The 16,273-nt window shown below is 44.6% G+C and overlaps 1 long non-coding RNA gene across 1 annotated transcript in view; it reads right to left on the bottom strand.

Moving 5' to 3' along the window:
• Positions 1-14,096, bottom strand: part of LOC140628680 (uncharacterized) — a 42,537-nt gene extending 28,441 nt beyond the window's left edge. Inside the window, exon 1 of the long non-coding RNA XR_012026691.1 lies at positions 14,005-14,096. This is a non-coding gene — a long non-coding RNA (uncharacterized lncRNA). The remainder of the gene's footprint in view (positions 1-14,004) is intronic.
• Positions 14,097-16,273: the final 2,177 nt, after the last annotated feature.

The following is a 16,273-nucleotide window of genomic DNA, read 5'->3' as shown; positions in this document are numbered from 1 at the left end:
TAAAAAGCATCTGTTTATCAGCTCCACCACTTCACAGATAAACAACCAGCCCAAATATTTCTCCTCCCTGTAAACTTTTCTTCTACTTTCATTGCTCCTCCAAGTACTCCCTAAGGTAAAGCATGCTAATTGCTGGAAGGTACAGGAGAACATCAGCCACTGAGTCAGCTCATCTTCTCAAAAACTGTCACTGACAAATAGGAAATGTTTTTAATAAAGCACATACCCTTAGACATCATTTAATCACAAATTTAAAACCCCTGTGAAGCCCAATCACTGATGGTTATGAGATGTTACTTAGAATATCAGTGCTACCATCTCAGTACTGCTTTCATTAAATGACTTTGCCAAAGTTATGAAACCTTCAAAACTCCATGAAAAATGGGCGTCTCTAACAATACCATGTATAATTAAGCATATATTGCTGTGCACTTGGAAAATTCCATTGTCACCTGCATCAGCCTCGAAGATGAATTTGCATATGTGGATCGAAGGCAACCTTATAGCCGGTTCATTTAAAAGAGCGTTTCCCCTAAGATCAGGAACAAGACAGGGATGTCCACTCTCACCACTGCTATTCAACATAGTACTGGAAGTCCTAGCCTCAGCAATCAGACAACAAAAAGAAATAAAAGGCATTCAAGTTGGCAAAGAAGAAGTCAAACTCTCCCTCTTCGCTGATGACATGATACTCTACAAAGAAAACCCAAAAGACTCCAACCCAAGATTGCTAGAACCCATACAGCAATTTGGCAGTGTGGCAGGATACAAAATCAATGCCCAGAAGTCAGCGGCGTTTCTATACACTAACAATGAAACTGAAGAAAGGGAAATTAAGGACTCAATCCCATTTACAATTGCACCCAAAAGCATAAGATACCTAGGAATAAACCTAACCAAAGAGGTAAAGGATCTATACCCTAAAAACTATAGAACACTTCTGAAAGAAATTGAGGAAGACACAAAGAGATGGAAAAATATTCCATGCTCATGGATTGGCAGAATTAATATTGTGAAAATGTCAATGTTACCCAGGGCAATTTACACGTTTAATGTAATCCCTATCCAAATACCATGGACTTTCTTCAGAGAGTTAGAACAAATTATTTTAAGATTTGTGTGGAATCAGAAAAGACCCCGAATAGCCAGGGGGATTTTAAAAAAGAAAACCATAGCTGGGGGCATCACAATGCCAGATTTCAGGTTGTACTACAAAGCTGTGGTCATCAAGACAGTGTGGTACTGGCACAAAAACAGACACAGAGATCAATGGAACAGAATAGAGAATCCAGAAGTGGACCCTCAACTTTATGGTGAACTAATATTCGACAAAGGAGGAAAGACTATCCACTGGAAAAAAGACAGTCTCTTCAATAAATGGTGCTGGGAAAATTGGACATCCACATGCAGAAGAATGAAACTAGACCACTCTCTTGCACCATACACAAAGATAAACTCAAAATGGGTGAAAGATCCAAATGTGAGACAAGATTCGATCAAAATCCTAGAGGAGAACACAGGCAACACCCTTTTTGAACTCGGCCATAGTAACTTCTTGCAAGATACATCCACGAAGGCAAAAGAAACAAAAGCAAAAATGAACTATTCGGACTTCATCAAGATAAGAAGCTTTTGCACAGCAAAGGATACAGTCAACAAAACTAAAAGACAACCTACAGAATGGGAAAAGATATTTGCAAATGACGTATCAGATAAAGGGCTAGTTTCCAAGATCTATAAAGAACTTATTAAACTCAACAACACCCGGGGTCCCTGGGTGGCGCAGCGGTTTGGCGCCTGCCTTTGGCCCAGGGCGCGATCCTGTAGACCCGGGATCGAATCCCACGTCGGGCTCCCGGTGCATGGAGCCTGCTTCTCTCTCTGCCTGTGTCTCTGCCCCTCTCTCTCTCTCTCTCTGTTACTATCATAAATAAATAAACATTAAAAAAATAAATAAAATTAAACTCAACACCCAAGAAACAAACAATCCAATCATGAAATGGGCAAAAGACATGAACAGAAATCTCACAGAGGAAGACATGGCCAACAAGCACATGAGAAAATGCTCCGCATCACTTGCCATCAGAGAAATACAAATCAAAACCACAGTGAGATACCACCTCACACCAGTGAGAATGGGGAAAATTAACAAGGCAGGAAAACACAAATGTTGGAGAGGATGTGGAGAAAAGGGAACCCTCTTGCACTGTTGGTGGGAATGTGAACTGGTGCAGCCCCTCTGGAAAACTGTGTGGAGGTTCCTCAAAGAGTTAAAAATAGACCTGCCCTACGACCCAGCAATTGCACTGCTGGGGGTTTACCCCAAAGATACAGATGCAATGAAACGACGGGACACCTGCACCCCGATGTTTATAGCAGCAATGTCCACAATAGCCAAACTGTGGAAGGAGCCTCGGTGTCCATCGAAAGATGAATGGATAAAGAAGATGTGGTTTATCTATACAATGGAATATTACTCAGCCTTTAGAAACAACAAATACCCACCATTGGCTTCGACGTGGATGGAACTGGAGGATATTATGCTGAGTGAAATAAGTCAATCAGAGAAGGACAAACATTATATGGTCTCATTCATTTGGGGAATATAAAAAATAGTGAAAGGGAATAAAGGGGAAAGGACAAAAAATGAGTGGGAAATATCAGAAAGGGAGACAGAACATGAAAGACTCCTAACTCTGGGAAACGAACTAGGGGTGATGGAAGGGGAAGTGGGCGGGTGGTGGGGGTGACTGCCTGGGGAGGTGGGCGGGGGGTGGGGGTGACTGCCTGGCGGGCACTGAGGTGGGCACTTGACGGGATGAGCACTGGGTGTTATTCTGTATGTTGACAAATTGAACCCCAATAAAAATAAATTTATTAAAATAAAAAAATAACAATAAAAAAATTAAAGTGAACCAGGATGATTTTAAGACCTTAATAAATCCCTCAAATTCATCAGAATAAGAGTGTTCTGTCTTGTAAACAGTCAAGTATTTTCTAAGGGATTACTAGGGAGACGCATGCATCTACTGCTTGGGTTGAACTTTCCTAATGTGTTCATTTTTAATTCCTTGCCTCTCTCAAGCCTCAATATCCTTGGATCCTGTTCAAATTAGTGATATATTTGAAAGTCAAATCACAATTCTATTGTTCCGTTCAATCTAACACACGTGGCTTCGGCAGGTCCTCCAGCAGGGCCAGCGCAGAGAAAATCCTGCTGCTGTGCAGGAGAAACCGAAGGCTCTTCATCTTCATTTCGTGCAACGTCCTTCTGGGAGGCCACGCGGGGAACAGGCCAGGCTGGGGAGTTCTTCACGGCCAGGACAGAAGGAAGGGATGCAAAGTACCGAGCAGAGGAAAGGACACAGGCCTACTCCCGTCGGTGACAGAGGGTCGCTGTGACTGGCCTGTCCCCAGCACCCCCCTGCCTGCCCCGCTTGCCGTGGGCCTGGAGCTGGGGCTCCCTGCAGGCCATAAGGCCCGGGTGCCCGTGCTAGCTGCCGTGCTAGTGGCTTCCTGGCCACTTCAGCCAGTGGGAGAGCCATGGAGGATCTCCCAGAGGAATCTGGAATATGCGAAAAGGGGAGAGGGACTTCGTCCTTCCGTCCTTCCTTCCGGTTCCCACAGCGGCCTCACCTCGCGCTCCTTGCTCGCTGGGCCGTTGCCATCCTGGCCTTCAGGCTGCCACCGCGCGGCCTCCTCCTCCCCCTGCTCCGCAGAGCCCCAGGCGCCGGCCCCCACGCCCTCCTTTCTCCCTCTCCTCCTCCCAGAGCGGGTGGGAACTGCTTCCCGCAACTATTCTCTGGCTTCCCCACACTTTCCCTTTTGCTCTCTGGCCTTCTGACACCTGGGTCACGAGTTCCCGGATGGAATCCCTACCACTTAGATTCCTAGTGTACTTTCCCTCTTCCTAGGTAGACCCTCACTCATCTTCTCACCAAGACCGTGACTGTCCATGAAAGAAGAAAGCGGACTTTTCCCTTGCAGGCGAGGGACTAGGGAAAGGTCGGTATTTTATTTTTAGAAGCCTAGAGGGGATTCTGAGAGGCTCGCCATCCCCACCATTACTCTCGCTGCCTTTCTTCCTCTTTCAACCGAACTGTGGTTTCCGGGCCATCTGACAAGGGCATGCTGTGCACATCTAAAGGTGGCTCCAATGGAAGAGATGTACAGGAGTCTTCGAGAAGTCCCTTTTCCCAGTAAGCCCATCAGCCAATCCAGCTAGTGCACACGTGTAGGCAGCGGTGATCTGTAATGACCTTAGACCACGGACCACCGTGCCTCCCTCACTATTCCTCTCAAAGGCCGTCCTCACCTGCCAGTCAGGGCAGGGGCACACGAGGTACTAACCCGGACAGAAATTAGAGGCCACACATGTCATCGAGCCTATACTCTTCCACGGGGACACAGCCAGTCCCACAGAGAAGACCACGAAACAGAACCTTAGCATGGGACTTAGGAAGATGTTCCCAGCCCTCGGTATCTGGCCACCCCAGTGGTAACCGCACTTTCAAAAACAGACTGAACACCTTCCAAGACGGCATAGATCAGAGCCCAGAAATGAATGCAAGCTAAAAGCATCATTTAGAAAACTGAAAACTCTTTAGTATTGGTTTTTACACATGAATGCCATAATTATGTTGTTCTATCTGTAGCATATCTTTATTTCTCTAGTGTTTTGGTCATGTTGTACTTTGATTAAATATTAACCAACAAATATTTCAAGAAATGTAGGAAGATGATTCCCTAAATAAATAACTTAGGTTTTAAAAAAGATTGCATCTAAAAATTATTAATGCAGTGAATCGAGGTGAGCACCTTAAAACCAAGCTTGGGCAGATGTTGGCTGCAGCATTTAGCTTCCCTCTCTGAGCATCACTGGGCCCCCTCATGCCCAGAGCTAATATGACCTCAACAAAATGAAGCCAGTCTTTGGCTCAGTGATTTAAAGCAGTGGGGGGAGTTGGGAATAAACACTAATGGTTTTCAGTTGAACCCAAAGCACAATACAAGCCAACCAAAGTAAATATTTTTTTTTCTTATGCTTCCAGTTGACATTTGTGTGTCAGGATAAGGCCTTACCCAGATAAATAATATTTTGAATTAACAGCCTCTGCTTCTGCTTACTTTTTAGGGGGGGGGGGAAACATAGGAAATCATATAAAGGAAACAGAGTATAAGACAAACATTTCACAATGGTTCTATTTTATTTACCAATTGCTTAGGCTAGCTGCTGACTCCTCTTCAATTCTTGCCTTTACCTCCACCTGCCTCTAGCACACACATGACACACATCTCCTTCGCACACTCAGAGCACATCAATATTTTCTCCATTATTTACCACTATTCTTCTCAATTCTTCTTCATTGTATGTCTCTCAAGTAGGGCTAGTATCATAAACCCCAATTTGTAAGACAACATTTGGTGTAACAAATCTTTGACTTGTATGAAGCAGGCAGAAGAAATATTTTTGATAAGCTTATCAGTTTAAAACCATCTGTATTTTTCCTATCAGTTGTTGGAAAGTTGTATATAAACTATATACATTTAAGGATGCATATTTTCCTGACAATTGTTTTGTAATGTCTTTGAGATTTCTTAAGTCTACACAATCCCTGAATTCTGCAAGTTTATCTACAGAATGAGAATGGAGCTAGGGTTGACTAGTGTAATATACCAGTTTGTATTCAGGGTACATTCCTTCTCAGTCTGTCTACTTGTTTGTATTTGCTGAAGGTATGTGTATGTTCTGAACATTTACTATATATGTTATATATATATATGTCTGAGTCATCATCTATCTGAACTCATAAGCCTCCAGCAAAATAGTTAACTTTTTTGCTACTCCTAGCAATGTGGCACACATGCAGAGATCCTCAGTATAGCAGATACAGCAGAAACTGCTGGCACCCTATCTATGTCCTCTTGCCATTCACGATTCTCTTACATGCCCATGGCTTTCCAGGCAAGCCTCTGTGGCCCCCTACCTAAAAGCCTGTTCCAGCCACAGGCGCATGCTCTGTCCACACATGGGGCAGGCCAGAAGGGCCAGGAGTTAATGCCTCCTCCAGTAGCTGTCAACCAACAAAGGATGGGAGTGGGGGATATGCACCCCAGCTTCCTTACCCCTTAGGTAGAACAACTCTGAGCCATGGTGTACACAGTCACCCAGAGGCCCACAGCAGGACTGAGGGGCAGCCACCCACAATAGTAACACTATCGTTAACGTGTGTCTGTTTAGGCTCCCTTCTCTCCCCTGTCTCACTTCACCCCTCCCCTACCAGTGCTTCCTGGGACCACTCCCAAACAGATTATCTGCATCCACAGCTCATCTCAAGGTCTGCTGATGAGGGCCTCCATACTAAAACCACTCAGCAGGGATCCCTGGGTGGCGCAGCGGTTTGGCGCCTGTCTTTGGCCCAGGGCGCGGTCCTGGATATCTGGGATCGAATCCCACGTCGGGCTCCCGGAGCATGGAGCCTGCTTCTCCCTCTGCCTGTGTCTCTGCCTCTCTCTCTCTCTCTCTCACTGTGTGCCTATCATAAATAAATAAATAAATAAAAAGTTTAAAAAAAAAAAAATAAAACCACTCAGCAAAGACTTTCAGTGATATGCATGGTCTTTCTGCCCTACAAACACAAAAAAAAATGAAAGATTTCAGAAGGGGGTGGGGGAATAAAAATGACCTCGAAGCTTTGTTTTCTAAATACACCACTCATTCCTCCTCATGAAGTATAGCCAGCCACCAAAATCATACTATGTATAACAGTGAATATAATATTGCTCTTGCCCCCTAGGCCACTTAAGCACTTTGGTGAAGAAAACACTTCAACTAAATTGGGGCTTGGGCCAGTGCAGTTGAGTCAAGCCCCCAGCACAGACACTGGTAATACTGTCTAGACAGATAGTCCCAGCTCCTCAGTCCTTGTATCAACTCGTAGGCAGGAATTTACATGGCAGCTGTACAGAGTATCTTAGAAAGAGCACTCCAACATCCCAAATTTTTCTGTGTGGGGTTCAACATTATTAAAACCACTTCGTGGTCCTGACCAAGGCTAGATAACAGAAGAGAACACTGAGGCCACAAGGGTGGCTGAGAGTCACCAACTGACCAAATTAGGCACCAAGGTCCCAGTTTGGAAAAGGACGGTCTTGGAGCCCTTTGGGAAGCTGGCACTAGAATGTTTCTCCACCCATAGCACACTCCTGATTGAGTGTAAGGCCCAGGGAAGCCATGTTCACCACCGCACTTACTCAAACAAATCTTGTCATACTGGGCCAGGCAGTGAGGATTCAACGGAGAACAAAACAGACCCATCCATGCCTTTGTGAGTTCACAATAGAGTGTGGAAGGCAGATACTCCACAAGCAGGCAAAGAGGTAGATACCTACGAAAGGCAGATCAAAACACTTTCGGGAGTCAGAATTTTGGGGCAAAGGGAGTGTGAAGGGGGCTGGCTGGAGGAAATAACACATGTGAAGGCCCTAATGGGGCAGAGAAGGTGGGACGTTTCAGGGACTGGAAAGAAGGCCAACATAGCTAAGGTGAGAGTGAGACAGACATAGAGATGGAGGTGGAGAGAGAGAGAGAGAGAGAGAGAGAGAGGCCCTGTTCAAGTTTGTCCTCTTGAAGCAAAGTGCCATAGGAAGCCACCTGAAGAGGTCTGAAGCCTGGGAGTTCCACGGGAAGCATGCAGGACCGAGCACTGACACACTGATACACGAGTATACAACAAATACTAGCTAAGAGGGATTCTTAATAGAAGCCCTTGTTTCCTCAAGTGAAAGCTTCAGCTTGGGGTAAATCTTTAGAACCCCTACCATTTTTCTAGAAATGCTAGTGGCTACTGAATGATCATTGATGAAATTATGACTGCCCACTAATTTAACAGGGGTTCTCAAACATAGCTGCTCATCATAGATACCTCGGGAGCTTTAAAAAATAATGACCCTTTGACACCCCCAACCAATGAAATCAGAAACCCTAGGAGGTGGGGTGTGGGTTTGAGTATTTTTTAGAGTTCCCCAGTTGCCTGTATGTGGGGCCAGCTTGGAGAACCAGGACAATATCTCTATGTGATTTAGTTTATTAGTGAACATCTGGCCAGGCTGTCACCAAGCCAAGACCCAAAGAGAGTGCGAGAGAAGTAAACTGAATCTGAAGTTGGGATGAGCTGACTCAGCGCCTGCTCTGGGCTGGGCACTTTTCATTCATCGCGTTATTCCGTATTCAAAAACACTACATGGTAACTCTTTTCATCCCATTTCACAGATGACAAAGAACTGACACTCAGAAGCAAGCTGCCCAGGTCACAGAACAAGTAAATGAGGTGGCCAGCATTCGAGCTCTAGTCCTTTTGTGTTCCAAACCCTACCCTTTCTCCCTACAACCCTTGACCTTCATACTGCTTTCTAAGAAAGAGGTGTATGGTTATAACCCTGGAAAAGCCAAAAAGGACACTGGAGACCTAGAAGGTAGTGGTATTGCGAAAGGTCATGGGGGGCAGTTTCAGAGGCCACAAGAAGAACCACACATAACTCATCATGTTTCCCGTGGACAGTGCTGCCACTTACAGCAGATCTTTAGCTAGTGTTCTCTTGCTCAGAAACCTCTCCTCACGTTTCTGAGGAGTCATCCCTGATCCTGCTCTTCCTCTCATATGTCTAATCTAATTTAACAGTAAGTCCTATAGTCTATGCCTCTAAAATATCTCCAGAACCTGGGCGCTTCCCACCATCCGCACAGCTACAGTACTAGTCCAAGTGGCCCCGACTCCCCATCAGGTCACTCCTGACTTTGGCAGTCCTCACCCAGCAGCCAGAGCTAGGGTGGAAATGGAAGTCAGAGCTTGCTCATCGAGCCAAGCCAGCTGCTCTGCTTAAAATCCTCCAGAGGCTTCCTGTTTCAAGTGGGCCACAATCCCCACTCCTCACGGTGACCTCCGGAGCCCTCCCAGCTCTGGGCCTGCCTATCCCTCTGCTGCATCTCCTGCAATGCTCCCTCTCACTCACCCTGGCCTTCCACCTGGCCCTGCCCCTCAACACAGGCTGCCCTCTGGGGGCATTGCCACTCGCCACTCCTTCTATTGGGATCTTTGTGTGGCTGCTGCTTTTCCTCATTGGGCTCTTGATGACAATGTCACCCCCTCAGAGAGGCCATGCCTGACCATCACAGCTGAAGAGGCCTCCAGCCCCACCTTGCTGGGATCATGTGCCATGCATTCAATAATTACTTGCTTACTGGTGGACATGCTTTCAACAGTGTAACTAACTGCATCCATGGCCAGAAGGATTGTGATTCTTTGGTTGGAAATTCTATTCATCACACCCTGTTTGTCATGCTCCTTGGCCTTGAACTCATTGCCCGTCCTCCTTCTCAGTTTGCAAAGTGAGAATAATGATTAACGTGAGTCTTGAGGTGACCTTCTGACTGAAGACTTGATGTGTATTAGCAATTAGACTCCCAGTGCCATATTCAGAAAGAGGGACGACCCAAAGCCAAATCTTTTTCTTGCACCTTTCCGTTTGTGTTTGATGTTGCCTTTTCATTTGCATTTAGCACATTCATGGAGGAGGCAAATAAACATTACACCGGCTGACACAGTGTGAACGCTTCAGAGCCAGTCAAGGCAGGAAGGCTGAGAGCAAACCTTCACCAGAAGCCCTCCCAGGCTTGGAGCAGACTCTAAGTCCATTAATCTCCCGCAAGATAACCAAGTCCACTGCCAATAAAAAATGAACAGCACCATTTCCCGGACTTGGCATTACTGTGAGTCCAAACAGACCCAGAAAACGGAATGCAGCTTCTACTCCAGGCCATTCACGGAAGGATGGATAGTGCCCCCATGGCTACTGTCTGGTCTTCTGCATGCCCTCCTTAATTGTAGCATTAACCTGCCACTGTGTAGTCTCCTCTTTTCTCTACCTTGTAGTCAGGACTTCTAAATCTGTGGCCCGGCCCCCGCTCACCCCACCACCATGAGGTCTATGGGTAGAATTCAGGAGGCCCATGACTTGGATAGGAAAATTTTACCTTTTGGGTTTCAACCCTCAAGTGAAATTTGGCATTCCCTTCAATTCAACATAGGCAAGAAACCTCAAAAGTCCTCTTGCAGTGGCTGTGACTTTGTCCCCAATAAAGCTCACAGTTATCTTCATATTTCACATCTCAGTCATTGCAGATATCTCAAAATACTGTTAACACTTATCACTGCTTCAAAATTACAGCAGTTGTTAGAACTGTTGCTAGATCTTATTTAACATGTTAATAAGGAAGCACATGTATTTGTCTATTGCAGACCTGGGTATTTTTAAATTTTTTGATATCTGTCTTTCAGTATAGTTGACTTTTCATTGTTATCCTACGTATTTTATTTTATGCATGTAAGATCAGTTCTTGAGAGGGAATTCATAGGCTTCAACAGACTTCCAAAGCCTAGCTCCCCCATTAGGTCACTCATTCAAGTTGCCAAATCCTCTTACAGGTACTTCAGAGAAGTCTTTGCGGGCCATGCTGCCTCTTAAAAAAACATCTATGCCCACCTTTAGTATCCTTGGACATGCAAAATAAACACTGTGATTAAAAACCACTCCATGGGGCAAAGTGCTGCTTTGTTTTAAACCATAACAGGTCAGCTTCACCAGAAATTCTGATTTCCCCATCTCCCCAGGGACCCTGGTTGAGAGTCCCTTCAAGACGGTAGAAATCACCCTTGTCCTTGGCTCCCTTCCCCAAGATAGTTACTCCACTAACCACCCTCTTCTTACCCGAATTGCAGGCTAGGACAGGTTGTCTTCCCCCTTCCTGGCTGGGGAGGTAAGGAAGAGGCTCTCGTTGGTGTGATGTGGGTAATTCCTTTTTTCTTTTCATTCTGAGATGATAAGGGTGGGGGTTTTGGAAAAGCATACCAAGAAACTTAAGGGAAAGGCAGAAACCAAGAAGGAAATACACAAGTCCGGAATCCAACTTGTCTTTAGAGAACAGATTTCTTATCCCAGGTGACTACAGTCTGGCTTCCCACTGACTGGCCTGGCACCAATCATTGGGCTCTCGAGCCCCTGTTATTTTCCTCCTCTCTGGCTGGCTGGGATGCGAGGCTTGGCAAATCCGAGCCTTACCCAGAGGGAGCTTATGGTTGGCACAGCTTCTAGGCCTGGCAGGAGTCTCAGGCCCTGCTAATGTCGGCTTCCTGACATCCCTCCAGGTGTGTGCAGAGTGAGAAGAGAGAGAGGCCAATGACAGCATCAAAGAAAAAGCCAACATCTGAGAGAAAGGGCGAGGATCTGGATTAAGGGCAGAGGTAAAGAGGCAACGATGGTGGAGAGAGACCCAAAGAGTCGGGAAAGGAGCACTGTGTGGGGACCCAGCCGCGTGTCCTTCCCTTTGGTTCCCCCTTGAGGCCGCTTCTGGTACTGCACCTGGTCCCTGTACCCCAGCTCAAGCTACAAATAGCCCTAGCAATTCCCCATGCTTCCCGCCCCTCCCCCCGCCCGCGCCCCAACACACATATCCCAGTTCCTGCTTGGCCCTCCCAACACTCATTTATAAGCCCCCTCTCCCTTTTCTTACAGACTAAAAATCTTAAACTCTTTCTCAACCTCTCCTGATTTTAGGAGTGGCAATGTACTACAGGTCTAGCCATGAAGACACAAGGGGAAATCTCCTGGGGTGCTTCTGGAGAAAATATTACTTTCCTTATTAAAGAAATAGACATAACCTTCCCCCTTTTTCCTGCCCGCAGTGCATACCTGATGTCTAGAATTGGGAATGTTATATTTCAACCACGAGGCAACAAACATGAAGAGAAGGCTGAGAGAATGGGAGAGATGCCATCTCTGACATTCTTGCACCACTAAATCAGTGCCCCAGTGGCTAACTCCAGATTCTGGAATATACAGGGAAAATCAGTCCTTTTTTTGTTAAAGTCATTCTTAGTTGGTTTTTTTCACTTGCAGACAAAAGCATTCCTAACTCATACACTATGATAAATAAGCCCCCTTCTTCCAATATCCATCCATTACTCTAGGTAACCACACTTCCATTCCCAAATCCATCTGCTGTGAAGCCTGCCCTTCCCCAGAAACCCCTGACCCCACACAAATACTGATGACACAGGTGACAGCTCTTGGATAGCATGGCTAGCTGGGCTCAGATTCAATGTTAAATCTCTCTCTTCTAGCTCCAACCTGTACAACACCCCAGGATTGTCTCACCACCCAACTCCCCACAGATAGTTTCCACAATGCCCAGTTGCAGAGTGGCCAGGTAGGTACGGTTGTTGACATTAACTTACACAGTTTATCTCAAACCTCACTCCTCCATGAGGTCATCCCTTGTCACCTCAGCATGAAGTGACCTCCCCATCTTTCAATGCTACTTACACCTGCACCACCCAGTGAGTGCAGAACACTTATGGTGCTGTAATGCATTGGTCTTAGTTTTCTGCCACCTGCAGGAAGCCTCCCTGGCTCTCTTAGTCTGAGTTAAACATATCTAACACCAACTCTTGCAATGCCCTATGTGTTCCTCTATTAAAGTCTCCACCAGACTTTTGTCATCTTTTGTCAACCTCTCTACATCCTCCAGTAAGCTGTGATCTTTCATATAGGGGTAATAGCTTACAACATATATCCTTTCTCAAATTGGGCCTGCAATGTTAGATGTTTAAATTTTTTTCTTAAAAAAAAATAAATTTTTTTCTTGAATTAATGAACAATCACGTCTCCCCACTAAGACATCAAGCTCGTTGAGAACAGAAATCTGGATTTTTGCCTCCTAGCACCCCCCCCATTGATACCTACAATGGGCTTATAATGTATATTTTGTCACTAATTTGTATACAGAGACATCCAGGTTTTACTTCAATAACTTCTGTTTGACAACTAAACAACATGATTTTGTTTGTATATGTACATATGTAAATATCTAATCATGAAATGTGTATGTATAAATATATGCAACACTTAGCCAAGAGGTGCCAGATGAAAGCTTGGCCTGATGATTCTTTCCCACCGAACTGCCCAGTGGTTTGACTCAACCCTTCAACCGTTCTTGCATTATGCATACATAGCTGCTATTATTGTCTTACTAAAAGCTTTGTAATAAACATCATCAACAATTAAAAGGAGCCACTTCTGAAGAAGTTCTCAGATGAAGCAGAGCAACATAAGAGGGCTTCACACAGGTAAGAGAAAGGTGTCTTCGAAGGACAGTTTAACACTGACACAAATATCCTCTGACGTTACTCACTGGAAGTCCAAGGCACCGCTGGTGATGTTCTCAGGCAAGAGAGATCCTTGCAAAACACAACCCATCACGATGCCAAGGGCTGACTTCTCAGACAGGATGGTTCTAACCAAAGTGTTTGGGATATTTAAGAGGATGCTCACCATCCCCTTTCTTCCAAGTGGAAAATGGTAGCCCAGTGATTCTCCCAAATTCAAGGAGAAAGCCCCACAAGGGTGAAGATGGGGTGGAGTCAGCCATGGTGTTGGCTGGGGAAGGGAGTGCAGCAGGGAAACTCGACCATGTGTTTTCAAATAAAGTAGAAGGAAGGACTCTGAGAGCTCATGTTAGGTTAAGAATATGAAAATTCTTGGGGAGAATACCTCCTGTGGGAGAGAGTAATTTTATAAAGAGTAAAGAAAGAAAATACCCATGTGTCTTCTGACACAAAACTTCATGCTAGCCTGGAAAACATATGGAACACACTAAGGAAGAATATTCTTAGATTATGATCTCCAAGGCTGGGGGAGACCTGAAGCACCCTCAGAAAATGTGAGTGATTCACCAAAGTTCAAGCAACTTTTAGTCCCAGTCCTCCCAAATGTGGAGAGGAAGTAGAGAGGGGCATAAAAAAATAGGATTAAATGGTCCTAGTATCTGGTTGACAGTAGATTTCTACTTTGCCCTTATCTTTCCCCAAAAGCATCTAGTCAAAATGACCCATTGTCAAACCTGACAGAGACCCCTGGGCCCCTGTGGAAGTCATATTAGTCGCTTACCAGATGTTATAGACTGAATTGTATTCCCCCCAAAATTCACAGGTTGAAGTCCTAAGCCCCAGGATCTTATTTAGAAGTAGGGTCCATTAGAGATATCATTAGTTAAGATGAAGTCACAATGGAGAAGAGTGGGTCCCTAACTCAATATGACTGATGTCCTCATAAAGGAGGGGCAATTTGGAGATGGACACAGGAGAACAGCATGTGAACATGATGAGTCTCCAGCAAGCAGAGCCCAAGGTTGCCAGCAAACGACCAGAAGCTAGAAGAGAGGCATGGGACCTATTCACCCGCACAGCCCTAAAAGGAACCAACTGTATTGACACATTGATCTCAGACTTCCAGCCTCCAAAACTACAAGACCGTAAATTTCCATTGTTCAAGCAACGCAGTTTTGGGCATTTTGTTAAGGAAGCCCAAGGAAACTAATACACCAGATTAATCACTGACACCTCCAATGTTCAAATTGCCAAGTGCCATCTCCTCCACAGATGATCTTACCACCACTGAAGAATTACCACCACCTCAGTGTTCAGAGTTCTCTTTAGGTTGCCTTATGCCTCTGGCCCCTTCTTATGTATTTACTTCCTTTCTACAGCTAGGAAAATCTGTGTTTACTAATTTCTAAGATGGGATTGATGCAGAGCCATCTGCTTAATGAGAAAAATTCCTGTATATATGAGATAATCAACAAATATGGCTCCAATTAATGATTTTTCAAATTACTATTTAAATATTGACTTGGACTGTGCCCATATGATGTCAAAATAACTGATTTGCATGTGAATATTTCAGTCAAACAATTAGCTGTTTTGTCTACATAGCTCCAAATAACGTGGTTGATTGTTGTTCTATTATCAAATTGGATTGACCAGTGATTTTTGGCATCATAAAGCACAGCCTAGATTCCTTTATGAGTACCAGGAGATCAAGCCAGAGAAATAAAAAGGTATTTCTTTTCTTTAAACTCCCAAGGACTATTAATAATGAAATATTACAGTGGAGGGAATTCTCACTAAGAAAGTATCACCTAATAACATTAGTTAATAGTCCTTCCTGTGGGATTTTGTCACCACCTTATTTCACCTTTATTGTTCTATAGGGGAGTTCATTACCATGGCTTAGGTGATTCTACAGCTTTATAGAGATCAAAGTGTTACTGCTTCAGGTAAGGCAAATTAAACAGAACGCCTACCAGATTGATAATAAATAGGGAGGTGAAGAAGTGGAGGAAGGGTCATGAACACATATGTTCTCATTCTTCTTTTCCCCATTCCCCAATTTGCCTCACCACCCACTGGCCAGAGTGATGGGGAATGGATGGATAAATGTAGGGTGGAACTGGAAGAAGAAAACTGGGGAGAGTGGTCTGAACTGGACAAAGGAGAAGAAGTGAAATAACCAAGCTCCCAAGTGGTCCAAACCAGACCCACTACTGTACCTCAGGCCCTGGCCCTGCGCTAAGGTCAAAGCTTAACAAAAGTCAGGACATTACATCTTCATGGCCTTGCCACAACTCCTTCTCAGTCTTTCACCTCCTTTTGGCCCTCCATCCTTTCTTTCCTCTTCCCTGTGTAAAATGAGGGACCATCATAGTAGTCCCCATATTCCATCTTTGCTGTTCTGTGGGTTAAATTAATCTCCCCTGGGGAGAGGGAGGTCTGGGTGGCTCAGGTGGTTAAGCATCTAACTCTTGATCTCAGCTCAGGTCCTGATCTCAGAGTCATGAGTTCAAGCCTCACATTAGACTCCACATCCAGTGTGGAGCCTACTTAAAAAAAAAGAATCCCCCCAAGTTGGAGACTCCATGGAAGATTTGGTTTTCCACAGCAAGATGTGAACATCGCAATCTGAAATTCAGAATCCCCAAACAATGAGCTAAGTAATACACTGGTCCAATCTAGTATAATTTCTAGATAATCTCATTATCCTAATTCTTATTACATTATTACAGGGATTTTCAAGTAACATTCTAAGATGTTTTTTAAAAAAATGTATTTCACCAAAAAGAATTTAGAAGGAAGACAAATCAAGAAAGAGATTGCAAAGGTTTTGTGAAACTAACATCTAACAATAGAGAAAAAACTACATATAATGATTATAATGAACAAGCAGACAAACATAAAACATTGCTGGTAAGAATGTAAAATGGTTTAGGCCCTTTGTAAAAGAGCTCGGCAGTTCCTCAAAATGTGAAGCTTGGAGTTATCATGTATATTCCAGCAGTAGTTACATGGCCAAGAGAAACAAAAACATACATCCACATAAG

Source organism: Canis lupus, chromosome X, assembly GCF_048164855.1.
Source record: "Canis lupus baileyi chromosome X, mCanLup2.hap1, whole genome shotgun sequence".
Taxonomy (NCBI): Eukaryota; Metazoa; Chordata; class Mammalia; order Carnivora; family Canidae; genus Canis; species Canis lupus.
The sequence above is the reverse complement of the archived record's forward strand: the minus strand, read 5'-3'. Positions and strand labels throughout refer to the sequence as shown.